Source organism: Chelonoidis abingdonii, chromosome 2, assembly GCF_003597395.2.
Source record: "Chelonoidis abingdonii isolate Lonesome George chromosome 2, CheloAbing_2.0, whole genome shotgun sequence".
NCBI lineage: Eukaryota > Metazoa > Chordata > Testudines > Testudinidae > Chelonoidis > Chelonoidis abingdonii.
The window spans coordinates 220,615,781-220,626,784 of NC_133770.1; positions in this window are offsets into that span (position 1 = coordinate 220,615,781).

Here is an 11,004-nt window from a genome sequence, read left to right on the forward strand (position 1 = left end):
TCTGAATAGAAGTTAAAATAATAAAGCTTCAGACAGTCAGAAACTACCATAATTAACAATTAACTTTGAACTTTTTTTTAGCTACTGTGCTAGGGATTATGGGATCTCTTTCCTGTCGAACTGTGTAGAAAGGCAGCTGGCAGCAGCAATGTGTTTCCCAGTGCAGTAGTCCAGAATATGCATGCTTCTTGCCTGCCAAAGGCCTTGAAAGCATTAGGAATCAGTTATACTAGGCAGCCTCTAAAGGGTCTGCAGCAAGGATGGGTGGAGTGGTCCCTGTGCCTCATGAAACCTGGAGAGAAAGGAACTGAGGGACCAATGTGGCCCCAGAATATAACAAAGAGGGAAGCAGGCTTCAAGGCCACACTGAAGACAGCAGAGGTAATGTAGGAAGTCTGGGAACTTTGATGGAGACAGCATGGATTGTGAACTTTGAGAAGAGGTGGATTAATATAAATTCTATTTCCAAGTAAACCTGCTTTATTTATGTGGTGTGCTGTGAGCCCCTGAGAATAGAACATGCAGGGTTTGACTACCTCACATGTACTGTTTGTTCAGTTCTCTCTTTCATTGCTTTGTGGAATTATTACGACAGCCAAAAGTTTTTGCAAGGTACAGAGCAGGTAATCCTCCTTTAACCCATCAAACACTTTTCTATCATCAAACAATAGAGCAGGTATAGATGCCAACATGCCATTTACTGCCCAGAACGTGTACATTAATCTTCTTTAACGGTCTCCTGCTTGTCTCCCAGATATAAAGCCTACTGACCATCCTTAATTAATTTTAACAACTTTTATTCTGTTTATTCATAATTATTTTTCTAAGTATTTTAGGGTCCATATTCCAAAGAGAAATATATCTACAATCAACACATATGAATTGCCCTGGATAACTATGGAATAGAACTGGACTTTGGAGTACGTATTTTGATTTTGAATCTAATTCCTATTTTCCCAGTAGGTAGAAATAATACATTTTATTGTACAGATTCAGGGCAAAGTAGTAAGTCCCTTACTAATATTGGCGAGCAATTACTTGTTCCTTGAAAAAAATATGAATGTAGAAAATATGATCAAAACAAATAGTTGCTCACAAAAAAAATTCAGTTGGATCACTAAAGGGAAAAAGGAGTTCCCAGTCTTTCCTGACTAAACATAGATCTTTTGAAATGTCTTTTATTATAACTAGGCTTGACAAAATTAATTTTTTGTTTATAATTTTGATGGACAATTGTTCATTTTAAGCATTTTATTTTTTATCAACTTAAAATTTCACGGTTGCTGGAAATTATGGTGGTGGTGGGGAAAGACAAATGAGGGAGGTCAGACAATTATTTCTTGACAGTAGACGCTGAGATTCAAAAAGTTAAAGCTTTATAACCATCAAAACACAAATTGTCAACAGCACATCACAGATTAACAAAATAAATATCCTTAAATCAAACTCTAATAAGTTCTCAAGCAGCATTTTGCCTGCTTTGCCTATCTGTAAATTTTGATTATTATCAATGGAAATATGGTCAGTTTGTGTATGTACAGTGAACTTGAGGTTTACTGATATTTACCAATAAAAATCTTATCCTTCCAAGACTAATTATAATACTAATTTTGCAGTACATCAATACCTGATGTGTTACCATACAGTATTTAAAATTATCTGTTAACTAGATAATTTCTTTTAACGTTTATCATCTCCCTCCTCCCCTGGCCCCTTGTCCCATTTGGGATTCATCTGTCATAATTTTTAGTGATTAAACCAAGGCAAATAATATAAAAATATTCTCAGATTAGTTTGTAGTTTTGCATGAATTAGCACATTTGTGTAATTTTTGCGTTCACTTGAGGGGAACATCCATGAAATTGAACTCTGCTGGCATAAATGTTCATGGAAAATTAATCACAAAGTCACATGTACAAATATTAGAAGAAATGAAATGTTAAGTTTGTCTTTAAGAGTACTCACACACAAATGCTTGTATGCTCATTCTGTTAGGGAACAGAAATAATACCATGTGTTTTATTTAAACAGTAACAAGTAGGCAACATAAGTCAAATGTTGACAATCTATTCATCTACAGTAAAACATTTTAAAATGTATTTCTTATACTATTTCAAATAATGAATAAATATCGTTTATAAAATCATGACTTTCTCACAGATATTCATTAACAGAAAAAAGAGGCTAATTTTATCAAGTAAGTTATTTGGCTTTGGTGACTCAGATTTAAATATACCCTCATATAAATGTTTGAGGTTTTAGTTTAAACCTATGAGCTCCAAGCATATTTTATGCCACTTTAGATCTTCATGATGATCAGGGGCCAAAGAAGTACCTGAGGTCAGAGCAATCTAAGAGCTTCTCTAAATTGTGCCAGGAAGAACTCCACACATTAAGGGATGACTCCACCAACCAGTGCTGAATCTTACTACTTCCCTGCCCTTTCCCCTCCTTGCCCCAAACCCGATCTTGGGTCAAAGCTGGGGGGCGGAGTGTGTGCAAAGAAGCCTTGGTTGCCATCTGAAGGCAACACACGAAGAACATAGTAAGTGCTGAGGATCTGGTTCTCTTATTGATTTGTAGTGGTGGTATGAGGGTGTTTCCAATGCTGGAAGCAATGGGGGGTTGTAAACTGACAGACTCACCCCTGAGGCGCTCCCTGCTGGTGTCTTCGGGGAATTAGCTCGGTTTCCAGCCCGGAGCACCCTCTGCAGGCCGGTGATCCGCCTGTCCTCTGGCCCCATGTCCCTCCCTGGATCTGGTGCCCTTTTACATGGAGTGCTGCCCCCAAGCAGTCACCCCTTTCTCTGAGAGTTTCCCCTTCCCAGGGGACCCCCACCCTCTATCCTCACTTTGCCTCAGTAGATGGCTACTGCCCAGTCTCCATCTAGCCTCCGTTCACTGGGGCAGACTGCAGTATCAGCCACTCATCATAGGCAACGGGGTTTGGACTGGCTCCCTACCCACTCTCTGGCTGCCCCTCTGCAAGCCCAGTACCTAGGAGGCCTAGAACTAGGCCCTACAACCTGGGGAGTTGCTGGCCCAGGGCTTCCCCGCTCCTACGGCCTTTCCCCAGTCCTGCCTTCCTCTAGGTCCCCTGGGTGAGTTCCCAAGCAGCCAGGCCTGTCTCCCTCTCCAGTCAGAGAGAGACTGTTTTCTTCTGGCTTCCCTGCCCCTCCTATAAGGCCCTATTGCTCCGTTTGGGGCATGGCCTCAGCTGCAGCCACTTCCCCCAATCAAAGCAACCTAAAGGCTGCTTTCCCCAGCCACAGCCCCCTTTCAGGGCTGTTTTTAACCCCTTCTGCGCAGGAGCAGGGGTCCACCCTGCTACAGGGGTCAAATACTTAACACAGGTTTTGATTTTTCCATTTGCTTAAATTGGCTTGACAATGATTTGCCAGCCTTGTTGCTTGACTCTTAATTCTCCTGTAGTGGATATTCTACTTTTTCTAGAAAACACTGATTTATTCCACATTTTTCCCTGTAGTTATCTAAGCATTGTCAGAATGTTTGTCCACCTGTTCTGATAAAAATGTAGCTTTTGCTTCTGTTAAATCTGAGGTATTTTTCTCATTCTTGGCTGAGATTTTAATTACTGATGTAACCCTTCCTAGTTTCTTAGCACCCTATGTTTACTTATCAATAAGCCACTCTTACTAAAGGAAAAAAAAAACCTCTTTAATCCATTTGTTATGTCTTGCACAAGCATCCTGTTTTCAAAAATTGTAACACTTTATTTCTCTCACATCCATTTGTCTAATTTTACCCACTCTGACTCTTACTTCCTCCACAGCATGATCACCAATTGTGATTGACCCAGTTTCCTTTTGTTTCATACTCTGTACCAAACATCCTGAGATTAGAGTGTGGTTAGTCTTGAGAATGTAGAATATAGGCTGACTGGGAGCGTAATCTTTTGATATAGGGTTCATCCCTAGAAGGCATCACTGGAGTAACTGAACTGAACTGAAGTTTGTGAAGTTGCTCTAGTGAATAATTCACCCCTCCATGTCAATTAAACCTCTTACATTTGCCCAACACAGGCTCAATCACTTGATTTCGGTCATCCCGTTATAATTCATTCATGACCCATTTCTGTTAGTTTAATTACTCATGGGCAACAATGTTGTATTATTTATATAGCACCATGGATGCCCATCATGCTTCACAAAATGAATACGGGTGGGCGTGCCGGCGCTGTTCTTACATTCTGTGACAAGAACAACAGGAGGAAATGACAGACGCCATGAGAAGTTGCGGGGGAGAAATGAGGTTGCAGACAGTAAGACCATGCCTTTGCTTGGGGAAGAATGCGCAGATCTTGAGGGTTACACACATTTCCTCTTTTATTTACACTGATGTGTCATCATGGCTTTGGATAAATTAGGCAGTCTCAAGGCTATGACCATTCTGTGCTGAAGTGTTTATTTTATGGCAAACAAAAAAGTGACAAATTGTACAACACTAAAATATACTTTTAAAACTCATCAAAACCAAGTCCCTGCTCTACAGAGAAAAACTAACTCAGGGGAATGCCTCTCCAGCCAAAAGCCCTGCAAAGGAAAAATGCTTTGGATAAACTGTTTCCAGAGCACATCTCCCCAGACAAACCCCTACTAGCTCTGTCTCTGCCTCACCTCCCAAAGTGAGGCTGGCTTTTATATGTGGAGACAAGTGATCTAAACCCTCTTATTACTCCTCCCAAATTAGGCCCCACAAATTCTTTTACAAAACTGAAGCCAGGATCTCGGTCTCTAACTCAGCCCAAGTTACTAGTCTGTAAGGCCTATATCCTAAGCTCTTTGGGAGGGCAGGGCAAGGATTATCTTTATTATGTGTTTGTCCAGCACTTCCTGGTCCATGATTAGGACTCTTTGGTATGGTAATACAAATAATAAATAATACTGAGTTAATATGGCTAATACTGTAGTTTAAAGGTCCGATGAGGATCTTGTCCTCTAAATCACCTTGAAGAAGAAAGTTTTGAACAGATATTTAAAGTAGAATAAGAGAAAAGGGTGGTGGTTGTGATTAGTCAGGGGCTTTAAAGTATAGTGGGAAGCCAGGCAGGTTGATGTAAGATGTGGGAGTGTAAAATGAATCGCTGGCCTTGAGCGGAGAATATGAGTCAGTGCATATCTGGCTATGATTAACACTGTTTCTGGATCTAGAATTGTGAGAAAGTTATAGCTCTTAACATTCTATGCCTATGGCAGGATGTGGCATAGAAAAAGAGAAAAAAATACATGTGTATTTTTTCCTTTAAAAGAAAGAGGGCATTGAAGGGTGGGACAAAAGCTGTGTCCAGAGACCCATATGGATCATCTATATGGACAGCGGTATATTTGTATAATGCTGAAAGGGAACTATGGTACCGGAAGTGACATCACCCATTTGTGACTTTGTATTTGCTTGTGCTACTAACCACTCAGAACAACTGTGTTTAAGAAAGTGTTGTCCAACTCCCCCATCCTCCCCGCAACCTCAGACTGAATGGTTGCTACCAGAATGGAGAGCCAGAATTGAGAGCTTGATTAGGAAAAATATAGTTTCCCCAGTGCTTGATGCTGAGTGCCATATCACATCATGCTATAATATGACTACATGTATCATTTTGACAAAATGTTGAGTTACATGTTTGTCAAAAGTTAAGTGAATTAAGAAAAACAGAAGCCAGCAAATGTAGCTGCCTCTTCTCCTACTGTCCAACCTCTTGTCCTGAGGCAGTTTGTCACTTCTTGGAGCAGACAAGCTGAATTTGCATAAATATAGAGCAACAGGTAAAAGAAAGGCCTCCAAAACTTCTGTACATTTAGCATCATTGGAAAATAGGGAGCTGCGAGCTCAATTACATGGTAAGAACAATAAATCCTCTACCCTCTACCCTACTGAAAACTGAATGTGCCATAACTGTGCCCATGGATATTTTAATTAGCTCCTTAGAACTGATGGAAGGTCATTCATAGTCTCATATTCAAACATGCTCCTCTCACATTGTTCCATTTGCTGTTTCTGGATGTAATGGAAATCTTGCAAGAAGACTCTGTATCTCTTCCTCACTACTTATTTTTCATGGTGTCTGTTTTTCACTTTGGTACATTTTATTGCATTCTTACTCTGTGGACCAGATCTACAAAGGTACTCGGGGCCTAAAGTCCAGATACAGGTGGTTAAGTCCCAGTTTTAGGCACCACTCTGAGCCAGAAAACCCCTGCTTGGCTACTGTAGGCACTTAAACTCATTTGGCACCTACATTTTTGCTGTTAAATTTCAATATGTGCCCAAGTTTCTACCTCTGCACAGGCACACTGTGGCCTCAGCATGTCACTCGCATGTCTAAACCCTTGCACAATCTCAGAACAAGTGAGCTCCACCTTGTCACCTGAAGAGTCCAGTCTGGTAGGCATGCCTAACTCCACACAAGATGGCCAAAGGGATGCTGTCATAACCTTGAACCCAGTGATTAGTGCACTCACTCAGGATGTGGAAGGCCCTAGTTCAATTCTTCCCTGTGCCTGATGTGCAGAGGTGATTTAAACTGGGGTCTCCCAGCTCACACTTGAGTGGGATATGGATTACTCTGCTATGGAGGGATTTCTCAGTCTCTATCGATGAAATCATTCCACTTTAATGAAATATTAATTGGGCCAGAGCGAGAATGACTCTACAGTTCAGTGGTTGGAGATGGGAGACCTCTCTCCAAATACCTTCCTCCCTTGGCAGGGAATAAGGCCCCCTGCTAACACTCTTATGCTGCCCTCTGGCCATGCTGTATCACAATACACACAAAGGATAACTATAATAGCATTAAACTGTTTATGTTATTATGTTACTGTTTAATGGGAAGTCCAACAGAAACCCTAGGTAAGGGGCACCAGGCTTGTATAGAAGAGAGGCGAGAAGCCCTTCACAAGCTGACAGGTATGAGAGGGAAGTAACCCAGGGGAAGAAACCGCTAGTCAAGTGGTTCACCACAACCCCAGGGCCCCTGGGTTGGGACCTGGAGTAGAGGGCGGGCCCAAGGTCCTACCTCCCATATAAAAGGAACATGGATCCCTCCCAAGGGCACTAGGGGAGTGATTAAAGACTGGTTAGAAAGCAAGCAATATCACCCTGAACCTACCCAGAGAAGAAGAAAGCGCGAGACAGCAGAAGACGTACCGGCAATTTGCCACAACGTGGTGTCAGGGGTGGGATATGTGCGCTGGGGACATAGCCAGGGGAGACATAACCTCCCACCCTTAAGATGGACGACGTGGTCAGGCCCTTATACATGCCACACCAGCGCGGCCCGAGGAGGCTACCAGGGTCAAGGCAACCGCCCAACAAGAGGCGACCTAGATTGCAGCAAAGAGACTAATCAGCTGCTGCTGAGTCAGGCTGCTCAGGACGAGCCCTGCTGAGAGACCTAAATAACCAGATGAAGACCCTTATGGAACAGAATCACACACGGGGAAGGGACCCGGAACCAGTAACGAGGCTATGCTCTCCTTCACTGTAAATTAAAAGAGTCACCCAGGGAGGATAATGGAGCCAGCAGAGCTCTGCGATTTGGTAGAGAACATTGCCGCGTCGGGCAGCCCCTGAGCAGAACAATGGTCGGATCCTTGCCCAATTCCTATTGTGGGGAAGCCCCCACGTAGAGAAGGTCATGACGATATGATCGCTGCACGCCCAAATGTGCGTGCACGGAGAGTCCTGACTACCTGCCAGCATGAAGCTAGGCAGAGAGTCACTCGGCGCGTACCGGTTTCGGCACATGACTGAATTGGAGAGAGCCCATCCTCACCTAGTTGGATAGCCGAAACGAGGGCTTCCACTTGAACCGCGAGATGATACCCCCGGAGGATCAAGACACCGCCCGAACGCTTGTTCTGACGATTCCACCCGGACTCCGGCAAAATCGCTGCTGCCGCCCAGAGTCCACAAAGTCCTGCAGAGACCTCTGCAGGAGAGAATCGGATGGGCTCATGGGTACTGCAAATATACGGAGACCGTCAGTCAATACTGAGATCAGATGTCTCTGCGAGGACGTAACCAACCTCGACGCGAGGCCACTTGGGTGGCGTGTGCTCAGGAACCGACTCTTACTCTATCTGTAACTAGATCTGCGGGGATCCCCTCCAGTGGGAAAAGGCAAAGCCCTGCCATAAGCCTACCCGCCGAACTGTTTTGCCAAAACGCACGGAGTTCGGGTGAGGACCACGAGCACCTGCCGGAAGACGAATTCACCTACAAACTACCAACGACCTGGACCTGGTGATCGAGATACCAAGTAAGGAACTTATTACAACAGCGAGGCACACACAGTGAGGAATGCTCGCGCCCCAGCCAGAAACGGACACCTGGGGGGCGTGATAGACGCGAAGAGTGTGCGCGGGCCAGGTCCAAACCTCAGCAACACCAGGCAACGTGGGAGATGGCGAACTAATCCCTCAAAGTGAGGCGCGAACTCGGTGTTAGGAATGTGGTGAACCTAGGCGCTACACTTAGCCACCCAATATTCTCCAACAGGACTGTGCCTAACACAGAGTAATCGGCGTGGGAGTTAGGGCTATCCGAACAAGTGGGCCCAGAGTATAAAAACCCCTGCGGAGGTACATTTACCTACATGGATTTACCCAGACCAGCTAAAATGAATTGCGTACTCAAAAAATCCTAGAGCATTGACCAACTGAGACACGGGAGTCGCGGCGTACAGTGGCTCTCTGCCGTGCCTTAGAGAAAGCGTGATGTGGAGGAGAATGACAGCAACCTAACTCTACCACCTCCGGTCGCCAAAACTAAGCCCACAGTGCCGGTAACATAGCGTGACATGGCCACACTCTGGCAATTTTATAACCTCGCTAGACATAATTCCGCCAGATGAGCGGATCTGAAATCCACGAAAATACCCACCTTAGAGCTATCTGCTTCTGCCAGAGAGTAGACCCCAAGCCCCTTACGCGCTGTGCACTTTTGATTGGGGAGAGAGCGGCTCCCTGGGTTTTTGAGAACTCACCGAGAACGCCTCCGATAGAAACGCGATGGAAAGGGTAGCACCGCCGGAGCACGAGTTTGAGACACCCAAGGAGGCACACGAAACCATAGCACTACGGACCTCTATATCTCTTGAGCTGAATATTTCTTGTCTCACATGAATGCTTTCTCCCATCTGCCCCCTTGGGAAGTAAGCCTACCCGCAGGCTACGCGATGAACGGCCAGTAGGGCGGCTCCACAAAGTAGGGACGATCCAAGGATTCGCGCAGCCTAAATCCATAAAGACTTCCCTACTGTGGTCGGCGAATCCCCCAGAGACAAGGAGAGGTTTCGGGTCATCTCGAGAAACCAGGGGCCTGGCCCCAACGGTGCGAGAACACCCCAAGGGCGGGAGAGACGTTGAAATATGCTGCCACTACCCTGAATTCAGACTCTACTTGCAGCACTCGACGAGGAAGAAACCGTTTGGGAGGAACAAGTGCCGTGCAGATCCATGTATAATGCATGATACCAGCTAGGATAGGGAGTTGAGTTGGCGAAGAATGGACGTGCCTGATATAGGGAGGAGAAAAGTTCAAAGGCACCCAAGTCCACCACTATTTTAGCGCTCCACGCACCAACCAAACGTCGATCTGTTCGTACAGTCATAGAAGAGAAATATACCGAGGGAAGCAACTTAGAGCAGCTTACCTAGTCCACACGGCCAGAAAGCGCATGACAAGGCGCAGTTACGTAGAGTGTACAGCCTCACACAAGCCCATTTATGCGGCGACATCTAGCCAAGTCAGAAATGACGCTGGATTAGGAATACAGCTAAGAAGGTTTTCCAAGCTCTGGCCAGGTACTACGAACGCATCCGAGTCCAGGTTAGGTGACCGCACGGCCAAAATCACTGAACTGCCGAGCAGCATAACCCCCCTGGTTGCTTCCGGTAACCTCATCGACTGGTTGCGCGAGTGCCCCTACTAGTAAACCGGTTTTAATCTAATTGGCATGTCCTTTCGATGAGGAATAGCGTATCGGTAATAGGGGCCGACAATAAAGAGACTCCAGGCACGGGGCACCGAAAAGTAAGTAGTCATTCCCTGGACTATGCCCACGATCGATCATCGCAAGTGATGAGCCCAACTTCCCTTTAAAGAAAACCCTCAAAGTATGTATTCGCTCACAGCGATATACTTAAAGAAGCTACTACAGGTATTATGCCAAGTGGCCGAAGCCCTTAGAGTAGATGCTCGGCAAACAGACAAGTGGAATTCATTCTATAGTTGAAACTGACTTTGTTCCTCAACTTCCTCCCGATATAAAACAACAGATTCATCTCCATGAGAGGAAACAGTCCAACACTGCCTCTCCGTCGAGTAGCCAACCCCTAGGGCGAGGCACGACGGGCGCGGGGGGATATGTGATATACAGCATGGCCAGAGGGCAGCATAAGATTGCTAGCAGGGGGCTCATATGCCTCGCTCAAGGGGAGGAAGGGTTTGCGCGCATTGTAGAGCTTAACAGAACACGCTTGTGGCCCCCACAAATCTGTACACGCACCTGTTGAGCCACATGACATCCAGTTAAGAGATCTCGACCCTGCCATTAGAGGCACTCTCGACTTCAGTTAGAAGCACCCTGACTCCGTCCATGGATATAGAACCCCTGCTTCAGTCAGACATGGAGTGGTAGTTGAAGGAGAAAGGTTGGATTGCGACGCAGAGTGCAGAATTGCACGCAGCAGATGATAAGGAGCTATTTGCGAGAAGAAAATATAGGAGAGCTGGTCTTTTGAGGAGGCTGCGTGTTGGCAAATTCGTCAACAGAGCAGAACGCCGTAAGGGCTAGAGGACACCAAGACGCATAGGCTTCTGATGAGCCGAATAGAGCCGGATGAAGCCCTTCACAACCATGACGGATTCAGAGGGAAGTAAACTCCACAGGAAGAAAACTCGCTAGTCAAGTCGTTCACGCAGAAACCGCCAGGACCAGGGGAGGTTGGGACTGGAGTAGAGGGCGGGCCCAGGGTCCCTACCCTG